This window comes from Sus scrofa, chromosome 1, assembly GCF_054392235.1.
Source record: "Sus scrofa isolate SSC_HxYL_T2T_F1_AM1 chromosome 1, Sscrofa_HxYL_maternal_Yorkshire_Landrace_v2.0, whole genome shotgun sequence".
NCBI lineage: Eukaryota > Metazoa > Chordata > Mammalia > Artiodactyla > Suidae > Sus > Sus scrofa.
Genome location: NC_139383.1, coordinates 112,795,151 through 112,811,737, shown reverse-complemented (window position 1 = coordinate 112,811,737; position 16,587 = coordinate 112,795,151). Strand labels below are relative to the sequence as shown.

General features: G+C 41.3%; 1 long non-coding RNA gene across 1 annotated transcript in view; it reads left to right on the top strand.

Moving 5' to 3' along the window:
- The window catches only part of LOC106508959 (uncharacterized), a 98,191-nt gene extending 90,900 nt beyond the window's left edge, over positions 1–7,291 (top strand). The window contains exon 5 of the long non-coding RNA XR_014809002.1: positions 6,044–7,291. This is a non-coding gene — a long non-coding RNA (uncharacterized LOC106508959). The remainder of the gene's footprint in view (positions 1–6,043) is intronic.
- Positions 7,292–16,587: the final 9,296 nt, after the last annotated feature.

The following is a 16,587-nucleotide window of genomic DNA, read 5'->3' as shown; positions in this document are numbered from 1 at the left end:
ATAATGTCTATAATTCTTACCATCCAGAGCACTTGCTCCAGACCAGTATTTAGAAACAAATTGACCATGCAGAGTCTTTTCTGAAAACCACACCCAGGTATCAGGGTCTGCAGTGGCCACATCCAGTGTCCAAGTGCATGTCATTAACAGAGTAAACCTTTGGGAAACTCAGAAGTGATGTTAGATTTTCACTAGACCAGTGATTTGAGGTATTGTCTCTGGCTCTGTAGCTACCCCTACCCCAGAAATTCTGTCAGTTCCCCCATCTTCTTCTAATTCCCTTGCTTCTTAAATCAGACATAGTACATCTGGTCTTCTAACTTGTGATCAGAATCCCAAGCAAATTTTCTTGAGGGATCCGTACTTTGAAAGCACCTGGAAATATACTGGTACATCACACAGAGAAGGAAAATTTTCCTTCTGCACTTGAATTAGGTTTTGTTTCAAAAGATGAAACAAAAGGTGTAAGAATACTAAGTGATGAAGGAAAGGAAAGCTGATTTGACAATGATAACGTATTACGCTTAAATACGCTTCATTGTATATTTACTCAATTGGATCATCTTTTTTTAAAAACAGGAGAAAATCAAATCAAAGTTTAATAACATGTATACATGGAGAGATACAGGAGAACCCATGTAACTTGCCAAAAATCCAAAATCGTCCCCTTAAATACCATCTTCAGCCAAAGATAGATGCTGGGAGAAGTGGTTTGGAACTTCTAAGGGGAGGAAGGCAGTTCACATAGAGATGGAAAAGCAAATGTTTGGTAAATAAATATTTGCTGGGCCCTGAAGAGAAAATGGGACACAGAATGGACTCGGATCCTCAAGCCCTGCCCAGGCTTCCCCAACTTAGCTAGCCCATGTTCTCTGCAGATGTCTCTAGTGTCAGATTATTTTAATCTGTCTTTTGATAACCTCATGCATCCCCAGCCGTTCCTTAGCCAAGTTATAACTGTAGCCAACCAAGACTACTGAGGAAATAAATGATAAAACAGAGAAACAAAAGGAGATTTGACCTGACCCGGTAGGCAACTCTTTTATTGAGAGATAGAGTGATCTCCAAAAAATAAAAGTTCTCTGGGGAAACTGGCCTAGTAACAATCCCATTAGTACCTAAATAATTGTAAGCTCTTTCTCACCTTACTCAAAGTTCCATACACTTAAAAGGCCAGGGAAAGACGTGAAAGATTTTCTAATTTCCTTAGTTTACACCTAGGAAGCCAAGGTCTACGAGGGCAAGGTAAAAGTAAGTTTGCACAGGAATTCCTGCTGGGGTGCAGCAGGTTAAGGATCCTGCATTGCTGTAGCTGTGGTGTAGGTCACAGCTACAGTTCAGATTCAATGCCTGGCCTGGGAACTTCCATATGCTGTACGTGGGGCCATTTAAAAAAACAAACCCTCTAACAACAAGTTTCAGAAACCCAAACAGCATTTGTAAGATGCTATTTGCATAGAAACCATCTTGACATAATTTAGTCCTCAATTCTTTTGATGGGCTATTTAATTTCTTAATTAAGTGTTTGTTTGGTATCCCATATGTGAAATGTAATCACAGACATATTGGTGATTTGCCCCACAGGATTCTCAGGTAAACAAGCCCTATTTATCTTGTCACTTTGGTTAAGTACAGGACTAGGTATTTTCTCTTTTTTTTATTTATTTTTTATTGTTATTTCTCCCAACACTTTTTTTTCCCACTGTACAGCATGGGGACCCAGTTACACATGCATGTATACATAATTTTTCCTCCCATTGTCGTGCTGCATTTTTAAGTATCTAGACATAGTTCTCAGTGCTACACAGCAGGATCTCATTGTTAATCCATTCCAAAAGCAATAGTTTGCATCTGTTAACCCCAAACTCCCAATCCCTCCCACACCCTTCCTCTCCTCCTCCCCCCGGGCAACCACAAGTCTATTCTCCAAGTCCATGAGTTTCTTTTCTGTGGAAAGGTTCATGTGTGCTGTGTATTAGATACCAGATATGAGTGATATCATATGGTATTGGTCTTTCTCTTTCTGACATATTTCACTCAGGATGAAAGTCTCTAGTTGCATCCATGTTGCTACAAATGGCATTATTTCATTCTTTTTTATGGCTGACTAGTATTCTACACCACATCTTCCTAATACAATCGTCTCTTAATGGACATTTAGGTTGTTTCCATGTCTTGGCTATTGTGAATAGTGCTGAAATGAACATGCGGGTGCATGTGTCTTTTTTAAGGAAAATTTTGTCCAGATATATGCCTAAGAGTGGGATTGCTGGGTCATATGGTAGTTCTATGTATAGTTTTCTAAGGTACCTCCAGACTGTTCTCCACAGTGGTTGTACCAGCTTACATTCCCACCAACAGTGCAGGAGGGTTCCCTTTTCCCCACACCCCCTCCAGCACTTGTTATTTGTGGACTTATTAATGATGGCCATTCTGACTGGTGTGAGGTGGTATCTCGTGGTAGTTTTGATTTGCATTTCTCTAATTATCAGAGATGCTGAGCATTTTTTCATGTGCTTGTTGGCCATCTGCACATCTTCTTGCAAAAATGTCCATTCAGGTCTTTTGCCCATTTTTCCATTGGGTTGTTGGCTTTTTTGCTGTTGAGTTGTATAAGCTGTTTGTATATTTTAGGGATTAAGCCCTTGTCAGTTGCATCATTTGAAACTATTTTCTCCCATTCTGAAAGTTGTCTTTTTGTTTTCTTTTTGGTTTCCTTTGCTGTGCAAAAGCTTGTTAGTTTGATTTGAATTTCCCATTAGTTTATTTTTGCTTTTATTTCTCTTGCTTTTGGAGACTGACCTGAGAAAACATTTGTAAGGTTGATGTCAGAGAATGTTTTGCCTATTTTCTCTTCCAGGAGTTTGATGCTGTCTTGTCTTATATTTAAGTCTTTCAGTCATTTTGTGTTTATTTTTGTGCATGGTGTGAGGGTGGGGTTCTAGTTTCATTGATTTGCATGCAACTGTCCAGGTTTCCCAGCAATTCTTGCTGAAAAACTGTTTTCCCATTTTATGTTCTTGCCTCCTCTGTCAAAGTTTAATTGACCATTGGTGTCAGGGTTTATTTCTGAGTTCTGTATTCTGTTCCATCAGTCTGTCTGTCTGTCTTGGTACCAGCACCACACTGTCTTGTTGACTGTGGTTTTGTAATATTGCTTGAGGTCTGGGAGAGTTATGCCTCCTGTATTTTCTAACAAAAGAAATCCGTAGTGGGAAAGAAATTCTATTTATTTGCTTTTTCAATCACAGCAACCTCTGAAAGGGAATTATACTTAAGCAGGAAAAACATAACCTACTATAATCCTGCTTTCTAATTAGATTAAGCCATAACTGGAAGGACCTCTCTGAGGAAAAAGGTGTTGGGGGTAATTCTGGATTGGTCCCCTTATTTCCTCTGGTGTAGAGAAACTGTTGCATTTTTGTCTCAAAGGATGGGAGTCATTCTTCTATTTCTGGTTTTATTATCTAGCAAAATAGATCTGAAAGCAGGGCACTTATTTAAACAAAAGGTGTCACTATTATTAGTTGCCTTTATTATTGCTGTTATTAATGTATCTATTAGGTGAGTCTTAGTATGTCCACACTACAGATAAGAATCTGAGGTGCAAAGAGTTAATTTCCCCAGGATTAGAGAGTTGATAAGGTGGAGAGGAAGGATTTAAATATCTTCTTCTAAACACATCATCCACGCTCCTCCCATTACACTTTGGCATCTGCTGCTTGCTCCTTAGACTACAAGGTATTAGGCAGCAGCCTCTGAAAATGACATGGTTGCAAGATAGCTCTAGGCAGAATCTGGTACAGCTAGGATGCTTTTCTCTATTTTTTTTTTTCCCCTGGTAGACAGGCAGGAGAGACCAGCATAAACATCCAAACAATTTTTCTCACAATAAGGCAGTAATTACCAGTTTGGAACACCAAAGTTAGATCAGACTAGAAAGCTGAGAGAACAGGCAGGGAAGAGCATACTGAGCTAGGAAGTCAAGGTGGAATGACTGTGGTCCCACAAGTCTGAGACCCCTTAGAGCAGTCATTTGCAATGTAACTTGTAGCAAAGGAGAAGGCTGGTGATTCTAGGCTGAAACGTGGTGAGTTTGCTGGGCCAGAGCCAATAACAGCTATAGAGTTTTCTGGTCCCTTGGTACTGCTGCCAACTTGTGCATTAAATTCCCCATTATAATCAGCCTGTCAGTTGCTGATACTGTTGTGATGATTCTATCCCAAACCTCATGTAAACTCTCCCCATCAGGGTTTACCACGCCATGTCATGTGCTTATTCAAGGGCATCCAAGCAAGTTTAAGAATTTTGGAATTTTCCAAATCCTTCCTCAGATGCATTCACTGAGCCTCCTCAGCCAGATCACATGCAGACAGAGGTGTGGCTTCATTTCTGACCAGAGGAGAGTGGACTAAAAGCAACAAGTTCAAAATCGCAGGAGTTCCCCTCATGGATCAGCAGTTAACGAACCCAACTAGTATCCATGAGGACTTGGATTCGACCCTTGGCCTTGTTCAGTGGGTTAAGGATCTGGTGTTGCTGTGAGCTGTGGTGTAGGTCACAGATGCGGCTCAGATACCAAGTTGCTGTAGTGGTGGTGTAGGCTGGCAGCTGTAGCTCCAATTCAACCCCTAGCTTGGGAACTTGCATATGCCACAGGTGCAGCCCCCAAAAAGACCAAAAAAAAAAAAAAAAAAAAGAAGTTCAAGGTCATTCATACCAGAAATTCCCACTATGGCTCAGCGGGTTAACCTGATTAATATCCACAAGGATACAGGTTCAATCCTTGGCCTTCCTCAGTGGGTTAAGTATCTGATGGTTGCCAGACATAGCTCAGATCCTGTGTTGCTGTGACGTAGGCTAGCAGCGGCAGCTCTGATTTGACCCCTAGCCTGAGAACTTCCACATGCTGTGAGTGTGGCTCTAAAAAAGCAAAAAAAAAAAAAAAAAGTCATCCATACCAGAGTATTAGCCAGGCTTATTCTGCTGCGATATGGAAGCCTATACATACACCTTCTGCACTCGATGTTCTCTGTAAACCTAATGAAGGTTTCTACATGCATTTTTTTTTGTTTTTGTTTTTGGTCTTTTTGTCGTTTTAGGGCCACACCCTCAGCACATGGAGGTTCCCAGGCTAGGGGTACAATTGGAGCTATAGCTGCCAGCCTACACCAGAGCCACAGCAACGCAAGATCCGAGCCACATCTGCGATCTACACCACAGCTCATGGCAACACTAGATCCTTAACCCACTGAGCGAGGCCAGAGATCAGAACTTGGAACCTCATGGTTCCTAGTCGGACTCATTTCCGCTGCGCCGTGACAGGAACATCTACTTTTGTTTTTAAGATTCTTTTTAATAGTTCTAAATACTAGTTGCTCATTTAATGCCAGGGACAACTGTTTTAATTAACACATATAATGACTCCTAAGAATGATCATCACCAAATAACAATAACTGAGATCGACATTTCAAAAACTTATAACCTAGAGATTGCTAGCATTCCAGGAATTGTTAAAAATGCTCAGAGGCAAAAGCGTGTCATGATCGAATAAATTTGAGGACCACCCTATACTCTGTCTATACTCAGATATCCACAAGGCTCTACAATATAGACCTCAGTTTAATTTGTTTGATCAAAGATTTCCTCAGAATGAGGTATGAGAATTTATCCCAAGACATAGTCCCTTATAAGTATCCATACCTACTCATGTGTTCATTTTCATAGCATTTTCAAAATACATCAACTTGGAGTCTGGAAGATCAATATATTACCTTCAAAGCTTACCCACTTATTTTAGAGATCATTACCTCTAATTTATCTTATAATTGATCCCTATGAATTCATTTTTCCTCACAGAGAAATGCCCTTTAATACTTTCTTTCTATACTTTAAGCTGGTTGCCTCCATTGACAAAATAATGCTATAGTGACTTAACTTTTAATAAGTTTTTTATGCAAATACTGTCAAAGGTTTTAGAAAGTCGAAATATATTTTATCCGTATTTCCCTTTTATCTGCATGCATATTTATTCCCTTGTAGAACTCTAGAAGATCAAAAAGCAGCCCCAATTTGAGGGCAAAAAATTGGAGTGCTGAAGAAAGAGCCAGAGGCTGTTCCTCCACCAAGCTAGAAATAAAGGGAAGTAAATTAAAGAGAAAGTTTCTTCTCATGGCACATTCCCAACAACTTTGGACACGTTTTTGCAACTTGAGTCAGAAATGTGTTTGAACAGGTGAAACACGAAAAAATGGTGGAAAAAAGAAAGAGTGAGACTTACTCTGATGTAAAAGTAAGGTGATTTTGTTGTATAAATATGAAGAATTTCATACTTCAACTTTTGAAACATTTTCAAAGAAACTTAAAAGTTTAGACCATTGAATTTATATGACATGCAGCTTCTATCCAGAGCACAGAGTTGATTTTTAATATTGAAGCGAAGTTTTAGATAAGAGAAAATTAGTTGCAAACTATTTCAGGAAATTGAGTATAATCCCCAAATGTCACCAGAACAATAATCATTTCTAGGTAGCTGATATTGTTCCAGAATAGTACATGACTTCCAACTCATAGGTTCCTCTGTGGAGCTAAAATATCCCATGGCAAAAATACTGAGCATTATAATAAAACAGGATCAATACCCTTGAGTAAAATTCACCTTTAGGCAAGAAGCATCAGGGCAAAATTAAAATCTCAGAGCCTCTTTACTGAGCTAAACAAGGTCTGGCAGGTTTGCAATTCACTTCCACTAATATCTAGAAAGGCAAAATGTCTTTTCATTAAGAGCTAAGTCTAATTACCTATAACACTTTTGCAATACCTTTGACTGAGTATGTCTGAGGACATGAAATTCAACAATTCACATGTCATGTTTATTAAACTGCTTGAGGATATTAACCTAACAGAGTAAGACTATCCCAACAAATAGACAATCTGATCTGAGAAGTGAAAAAGACTACATCACAGGTTTTCATAATCACAATCACCATGTTTTCATATGGCCTATGTTCATGTTGACAATCGCTTTTTGCTTTAAGTAAAGAGATAATAAAAGTCAATTGTATTGGTTCACACCAATCAGTTAATGGATATGAAATGATTACCTACTAACATGATAAAGGATACAAAAAATAAGTGCATCAAAAACATGTCCTTGAAATTTAACTGATAACCATGAACACCAGATGGCAACAGACCTTGCCCACAGTAGGTGCTCAAAATGTTATTGATTTGAATGTGGGAAAAAAAGCAAATAATTAAATGACAGAAAATTTCATGCTAAAATACTTAGTATGTATACATCAGTGGTTCTCAAAGGATGGTCCCCCACACCAGCTGCATCAGCATCACTTGGAAACTTACAAGAAATGCAAATTCTCAGACCCCACCTCATCCCAAATGAAATCTGAAACTCCAGAGGGTAGGGAGGCAGGCCATTTCTGTCATAGCATTAAGCCTTTTAGATGATCCTGATGGACATTAGTGTTTGGGAACTTCTGGTGTGTACTTCAGATGCTAGTTGTTTTGAAGAGTCAAAGGGGATTTCTGAAGATGAGTGACAAGGAAACACTTCATCATGGAGGCAGTAGAGTCACCCGTCCTACTCTCCCTGTGCAGTTAAGATGATAAAAGAAAATTAATCACTGATGGTTATAAGCAGTATGATTAAGCATCGTGTTTAATTTGACCTCATCAAAATAAGAAAAATGAGAGCCTTGTGGATCTAGATAAAGGGCACAGCTTAAGTAAAAGAACTCTTTGGGGAGCAAAAACTGTTAAAGTATGGTCATGTCTGTGGGGTAGGACCCAGTATGGAACAGGAAAGGGATGGCTAGCAGAATCTGGCTGAGGCGAGCTAAACGCTCACTAATAACACAGGAAGTCCACACCGCCAAGCCTCCCTTATGGCTATGGGATCTGACCAGCGCAAAGTACGTTGCAGGGATATTTAACACACCCAGGCCTGAAGACAAGACCCCTGCGTGATCATGGTCCTCTCTCACCCCTACAGTGGTGACAGTATAAACTTTGAGAGGGGCATAGTCACACCGTGGATGAACCCTGGGTCCCCACATCATGTCCTGAAGGAATGTTCCCTGGGAGAGCTACCTAGGCAGGATAAGACCAGGAGCAGTGATGAAAAACAAACCATATGCTCCTGAGATGGTGGAGTATTTAAGCATGACATAGCCGCAACTACCCTGACTAAAACTGTCTAGAAGTCATCAAGGGATGGCAGTGGAATGTTGAGGACATTAAAGGGCAAAATTCAACAAAATCAGAGAAGCAAGCATATTGCATTTTTCCAAGCAGTTAAGCAAAATAAAATTCCCAGATCCAGAGGACAGTCTTTGGAATTTACATTTGGAGCCAGTGGCCCCCTTTACCCTTCATTTACAACTGGAATTCAACGGGCATGCCTCCTGAGTTCTTCCCACCCAGACAACTAACACTCAGAACACTAGGGCTTCTAAAAAGCCTTCGGGAGTTCCCATCGTGGTGCAGTGGTTAATGAATCCGACTAGGAACCATGAGGTTGCGGGTTCGATCCCTGCCCTTGCTCAGTGGGTTAACAATCCGCGTTGCTGTGAGCTGTGGTGTAGGTTGCAGACGCAGCTTGGATCCTGCGTTGCTGTGGCTCTGGCGTAGGCTGGCAGCTACAGCTCCGATTAGACCCCTAGCCTGGGAACCTCCATATGCCGCGGGAGAGGCCCAAGAAATAGCAAAAAGACAAAAAAATAAAAAGCCTTCGCCTTCGGCATGAATAAGGAAACAGATCATTTCTCCTCAGGGCCTCTCAGAATCGATTGGATTTGATGACTACTTTCACTCTAGCAGTAGAAGAGACAGTAGGGGCTTCCCCGTTTTCAGAGTTGAAAGATGGTAATTGTGACCATCACTGCATGATCTTTCTCAGTCCTCCATATACTATGATACAAGATAAAGTGATCCAGTCGGGGGGTTTGTTAGAGAAACAGAAGCCACTCTAGGTATCTCAGTTAAAAAAGAGACTACATACAGGAAAGCAGAGGCTTACATAAACATTAGACAGGCTGCAGGAGTTATGGTCAGGAGGGCTGCTGGCTCTTAGGAAGTCAGAGAAGTCAGTGATTCTGCCAATGATTTCAGCAGCTTATAGCTCCAATAGCCCTTACGAGGTTGCCCAGAAGCAGCTAAAACTTTCTGCCAAAGATGTCAGGTGCCTGCAGTACTGAACTGATTTTTCAGGAAAACCCAGAAACCACCCCCAAACCCCATATCTGCCATCTGCTGATTCCTCCATGTTTTCCATGGCTGATGCTGGAAAAGAATGGCTGTCCCTTCTGCAGACCTTCCAGACGTTGCCAAAGTGACTCTTATTTACAGAATCTAACTGGAAGCCTTTTGGATAGGAGTTTAAGAAATTTAATTTCCAGGCTTTTAGCCCCTGGAACATGCAAGGAAGAAGAGCAGGAACAGTGCTGAGTATTAATAGACAAAATCTGACACAAACAATGAGTTATGAAAATGGAGACCGAAGTGGACACTTTATAAACAATTCCATGGGACTGTATTCAAGTCTTAGACATGTGGCAAAGCAGAACACTGGCTGTGGTTGTTTAGTTGGTTGTCACCAAATGTATTGTTTTTCCAAAGTATTGTTTTAAGATGTTATTGGTAGCAACTAATAAGAACCAACTCTGATTAACCTGAGGAAAATTGTAGAAATTCTTCTCTACTCTTTGCGCATTTGATCTTTGTTGTGCTAATCAGCTTATAATAGAAACAACTTAGTTAAAACAGTCTCTTCAGGAGTTCCCATTGTAGCACAGCAGAAGTGAATCCGGCTAGTATCCACGAGGATGCAGATTCAATCCCTGGCCTCACTCAGTAGGTCAGGGATCCAGCTTTGCCATGAACTGTGGTATAGGTTGCAGACATGGCTTGGATCCTACATTGCTGTGGCTGTGGCCACGACGTAGGCTGACAGCTACAACACTGATTTGACCCCTAGCCTGAGGTCTTCCATATGCTGTGGGTGCAGCCCTAAAACCTTAAAAAAAAAAAAAAGACTTCAATAAGTGGTGCTGGGAAACCTGACAGCTTCGTGTTAAAGAATGAAATTAGAACATTCCCTGACACCATGCACTAAATGTAAGGCCAGACACTATAAAAACTCTTAGAGGAAAACGTAGGCAGAACACTCTTTGACATAAACCACAGCACAATCTTTTCAGATGCACCTCCTAGAGTAATAAAAATAACAAACAAATGGACCTAATTAAACTTAAGAGTTTTCATGGCAAAGGAAACCATAAATAAAATGAATGAAAAGACAACCCACAGAATGGGAGAAAATATTTGCAAATGAAGTGGCTAACAAGGGATTAATTCCAAAACTTATGAGCAACTCATACAGCTCAATATTAAAAAAAAACTATGAAAAAATGGGCAGAAGATTTAAATAGACATTTCTCCAAATAAGACACATAGATGAAAAAAAAAAAAACATGAAAAGATGCTCAACATCGCTAATAGAGAAATGCAAATCAAAACTACGTGATATCACCTCACACCTGTCAGAATGGCCATCATCAAAATGTCTGCAAATAAATGCTGGAGAGGGTGTGGAGAAAAGGGAACCCTCCTACACTGTCAGGGGGGAAGGTAAATTTGTAAAACCACTGTGGGAAACAGTATGGAGGCTCCTCTAAAACCTAAAAATAGAACTACCAAATGGATCCAGCAATCCTACATTCTGAGCATATATCCAGAGAAAACCATAATTCAAAAAGATACAGGCACCCCAATGTTCACTGCAGCAATATTCACAGCAAGATGGATGGACCTAGAGATTATCATACTAAGTGAAGTAAGTCAGACACAGGACAAATGCCATATGATCTTGCTCATATTTGGAGTCTAAAAAAATAATACACATGAACATATTTACAAAACAGATACAGATGTTGAAAACAAACTTATGGTTACTAAAGGGGACAGGTGTGGGAGAGGGATGTTGGGGGTTTGGGATTGGCATATGGACACTATTGTATATGAAATGGATAGTCAATGGGGACCTGCAGTATAGTACAGGGAACTGTACCCAATATTCTCTATGTGAAAAGAATCTAAAAAAGAATGGTTATGACTGTGTAACTTTGCTGTACAGCAGGAATTACCACAACGTTGTACACTTCAATAAAACCTTCAAAATGGGAAAATTTTAAATTTAAAAAAAGAAGCACAGGAGTTCCCATTGTGGCTCAGCAGGTTATAAACCATACTGGTTTCCATGAGGATACATGCTTGATCCCTGGCCTCGCTCCCGTTGGTTAAGGATCCGGTGTTGTGGTGAATGGTGGTGTAGGTCACAGATGCGGCTCAGATCCCATGTTGCTGTGGCTGTGGCATAAGCTGGCAGCTGCAGCTCCGACGTGACCCCAGCCTTGGAAGTGCCATACACCATGGGTGCATCCCTAAAAAGCAAGCAAGAAAGAAATACAACTCAGATCAACTTAAACTAAAAGGATGGTTAGTAGACATTCGTTCCAAAACATCCATAAGACACCTGGTCCACGTAAAATGGCTTTGGGCAGAACAAAATACAAAAGACCTTTTGGCACAGACCAAATATTTCCTGAATATGTTTAACAGAATCAAATATTGTACAAGGAAAAGCACATTTCTTGGATCCTTTATCTGGGAAGTTCAGGTGTTCAACACATTTTAGTCATGGTTCAAAATCAAGGAATTCAGAAGGTGGTGTCATGGTGTCAGAGCCATTTCTCTTTTTCCCTCTCATAGCTTTATTTTTAATTCTTGGCTTTACATTCCAGAACACCCTCCTATATGGTGGGCAAAACATCCAGGAGAGGTTCTTACCTAACCCCCTCTCGCAACCTTGGGAAAAAAATTTTAAAAAGGCTTTCTCTATATATAGTCACTTTCAGGGAAGACTTTGATTTCTCTGCTTTGGTCAAAATGGTCACACATCCACTCTGAGCCAAACTCTCTGGCCAAGCGAATGGGTTACTCTGATCATCCTGGGATAAGAGGTTCCAATGATTTACAGTCCACCTAAGACTGCAAGGAGTGCAGAAGGTGCCCTTCCATCAAAGGACCAGACAAAGAAGACTAGGACAGTCCACTTCAACAGGGCTGACTGATGATAATGGGCAGAACTGGCAAACGAAAGAAGCCAAGAGAGGCCAGATTTATGTATGTAATAAAAGATGAGAACGTCATCTAGAAAGAAAGAGATGGGAGAGGAACGGAAACTGCAAAGGAAGGGGCAGAGGATGAAAACAGAACAAAGGCTCAGATCTTTTTTCTCTTCTTTTCCATTTCCCTCTCTTCCTTTCTCCATCATTCATCTCCTGATTCAACTTTTCCTTATAGGACCTCAGGGGCAGAAGTTGCTAAACCTTTCCAAGAGCTGTAAGGATGACTCATCTGTTAACAACACCCTATTAGATGATGGACTTTAGTCTCTAAGAGAAAGATTCATGTTTCCTCAACTTTGGCCAGTTGTCCAGCTCAGAATAGTCCATCAGCCACATTCTGATGGGTACAATAAGGACTAGTGGAGACCTAGCCCCACATTTTAAGAGACACCAACCTGGGATGCAAATATGCCCTATGTGCTGAAGCTTAACCAGTCGCATGTGTCAGATCTATGTTGTCACTGTTCCCTGCAGCTTCCCACATCAGAGAAGGGAGTATAAAGAGTAGGGTAATAGTTGGGAAACATAAGCTAAGTGTAGGTCTCTCTATTACAGCTTTTCTCCTGTATCTATAAACGTTTTGACTTTTCAAATGTGGCCCAGATCAAAGCGAAGAAAGTTGGATAAATGGTAAACTCCGCTGTTGACAAGAAAATGATTTACAAGTGCTACAGAGCAGGCAACATGGCAACCATATTTCTGCCTAAAGGGAGATTCATTTTCAGCTCAGACTTTGGGACTGACAACAGGAACAAATTTTTAAAAACCATCTCTGTCACCAAAGCACAGGAAATACCACACACGGGAGCAGAAAACACACACAGCAAACAAAAAGAGGATGTGCAGTTTGTACAAACACAACTGAAAATCATCCGCAGGGAGGGAAGGTTAGTGACAGCACTCTTTGTGGCATATCCTGTTATTGCTGGGCTTCCCATAGGCAGGATCTACCGGGCCCCATACCTCCTTTGCCAGTCTGCCATGAGATTCCAGATTTTCAGAACAGGACTCATCAGACTCGAGTGCCCATGTTGGTCAGTTCCACGGTAGCTTGTGAGCTGGTAGACAGAAAGATGGACTAACGTGAGCCAGATCCTATCCTAAGATAAGAAAGCTGATCCAAGATCTCTTCCTCCTCCATGTAATTCACCACCTCCATGGACCACACACCTCCTGGCTCACACCAGGTCTCTACACAGCACAACCATCTTTGTTTTCCCAGAATTCACCCTGAGTACTAAATGGCTTTAAGATTCCTTTTCTCAATTTATATTAGCTAGTCTTCTACATAAATATCCTCTCTCTCTTCCCAAGTTTCCCCCCTTCTTCCTTGCCAACAAGGCCAGGCATATTCCCTTCCCCCAGAATTTGCCTATATCCTATTCTAGCTTTTCAACAGTGAACTTGGGAGTTCAGTTCAAGTTTGTTAAAGAATTTAATTTGGAATGGCAGGAGTGAGTTCAATCAGAAAAAGGATGGCATCTCTACTTCACTTTTTAGCCCAGACTCAGACAACCTCAATGCATGCAGAGAGAAGGACCTCTCTGAGAATTTACCAAAGTCTGACCATGTACTACAATTGTTTAGGCATGTGTCTGGTGCCTCCACCAGCCGAAATGTGGGACAAACAGGAACTTTATCTTCTTTGTTCTCATATCCTTGATAGTACCCAGCACAGAGCTTTATCTAAATACTCAGTTTGCTGAAAGGAATAGCAGGTGACACATAAAAACAAAGTGGCTTAGCTAAATAAACATTGTGTTCATTTACTGGTTTGGGTGGAAAATTCCACTCCAAATGGCTGAGCAGCCACACCTAGCCATGGATCAAAATGAGAACTATCCTGCCATTTGTTCTGTAAGGGCCTCCAGAGTTAACTGAAGTTGTTTTCTCCCCTGCCTTCTGTTTCACCTCACATAGACCACATCTTTGGCTCTGCTGCCCTCGCTTCCCAATAAAACATGAGACAATTCTTACTGCCTCTTCCCAGGTATATCGAGGGAGCCCTGTTCTGTGGGCACACAGTTTTACCCTGCTCTTGTCAGTGAGAAGAGAGTAAACTGCTCCTCTCCCTTTAAATACATTCACACCCCTTTGGGTGAATTGCATAGGAATGTGTGTCCTGGAAAGCTGTTCCCTGAAAGAGTTAAAGCGCCTGTTGTGTAACACAGCCCTAGAAGAGCAGATGGCACAGTTGCTTCCTAAGAAGGTGATGCTCTCACTCAGATCTAAATTCCCTCCCTCCACCTGGCATCCCAGACAGCTGTGGCAGTGCCATCTGCCTACCTTGAATTCATCAGGTGAATGCTCCATTTCCTTAATTGAGGTTAAGCTCACCCAAGTAATCAAAGACAGGCACGGAACAGTCCCTGTCATAACCAGGCCTCTCATGATATGGTACCAACCACTATGACTGCATTCAGAAGCCACACTTTAACACCTGAAAAGCTTAGCACACTGAAGGAAGAGATCGGTAAAGAGGATGGGCAGGCTGCTCTTCAAGGAATCACGGGCTGACTGCAAGTGCCATTCTTTCTCTTTACAGTAATCAGGAAATTACCCCCAACAACTTTTTTTGACAGGTAACATCCCCCAAATTCCACCTGGAAAGGCCCACACCATCTTTACTATCCAACATCTAGGGAGCCGGGCCTGGTCAAAGATCTCAGGAACTCTGCTGCCACATGAGGACCTTTCTGGGGGACATCTGATGCTGGGCCTCCTGATCCTCGCCACTAGCCTTCTATTCATTTATCCAACGTTCAATTCATCTGGGCATGAAGAATGCAATGGCATATAAGACTAACAAAGTGAGGGAGTTCCCACCATGGCTCAGCAGTTTAAGAACCAGACAGTGCCTGTGAGGCTGTGGGTTCCATCCCTGGCTTCACTCAGGGGTTAAGGATCTGGCATAGCTGCAAGCTGCAGAGTAGGTCACACATGCAGCTGAGATCAGGTGTTGCCGTGGCTGTGGCGTAGGACTCATTTGCATCTTTGATGCAACTCCTGGCTTAGGAACTGCCACATGCCACAGGTGAGGCCATAAAAAGAAAAAAGAAAAAAAAGACAAAGTGCCAGGTCTCATAGTGCTTATATTTCAGTGAAAAGACAATTAATAGGCACACAAACATATAATTTGAGAGTTTGACCAGTGATCAAAATTCTGAAAACTGCAGATTAACATAGTACCAAGCACTGGCAGGGGCAGGGGTGTTATGGATAGAAGCAAGGTCCAGTGGGCAGGGGGTTAGCAGGCCCAGTAGGAAAGGACAGAACAATCCTATTTGGAAAGCTGAAGCCCCTAAACAAATGCCATTTTGGATTAAGACTTTGCCTCTTTGGTCACCAGACTCTGTCCTGAAAGTTGCAAGAACCATAATGGGAGGTCACATACACAGAGCAGACTAGTATAAATACTTTTTTTTTTTTTCAAATAGTCATGGAGTAATAATAAAAGTAGTGTATGGATTAGTTCAAAATCAGAAAAAAAAACATCAGCAACATTCTCCAACCAAACAGGAAAAAAAAAAATGACCTCTTACACCTCTCAGAAGAGGTAAGAAACTAATGAATAAATAGAGACAAAGATCTACTTTCAATGGAGACAGATTAATGAGTGTGTTATCTAGGAAGCTGGCTAGAGCATTCATGTATATGAGGAGGCTCACACCTCCCTACAGTGGGCTGGAATCAGGTTGCTGTTCAACGTCAAGATCCAGATGTAATTCTGTATACAGTAAAGGGAAACTGTGTTAAAACACATGCTCACTCTTGTTCCATACATAAATAAATGCCTTGGTGTAAAGGTCAACATGCAGTAGGAAAAAAAAACTATCCTTTTTTTTTGGTTACTTATAACTTCCCACTACCCTCTAAAGCAGGTGGGTCCTGATACCTGGAGGATTTGCTAAATGCAAACCTCGTTCTCAGTGCAATTATATTTGGAGGAGTTCCCACTGTGGCTCAGCAGTAACAAACCTGACTAGTATCCATGATGATGCATGTTCAATCCCTGGCCCTCAGTGGGTAAAAGATCTGCTGTTGCCATGAGCTGTGGTGTAGGTCGTAAATGTGGCTTGGATCCCAAGTTGCTGTTGCGTAAGCTGGCAGCTACAACACTGATTCAACCCCTAGCCTGGGAACTTCCATATGTCACAGGTGCAGTCCTAAAAAGACAAAACTGAAAAAAATCTTTGGAAAAACTGGGAGAAATATTAAATATTGGGTGGGCAATTGCAAGTGGAAAAAGAGCAGCATATTTGAACAATAAGTTCATTCACATATCTGGCACATAGCTTGAACTCTAAAATGATATCAAGCCTAGATGATTTTATTTTTATTTATTTATTTTTTTGGTCTCTTTAAGGCCGCGCCCACACG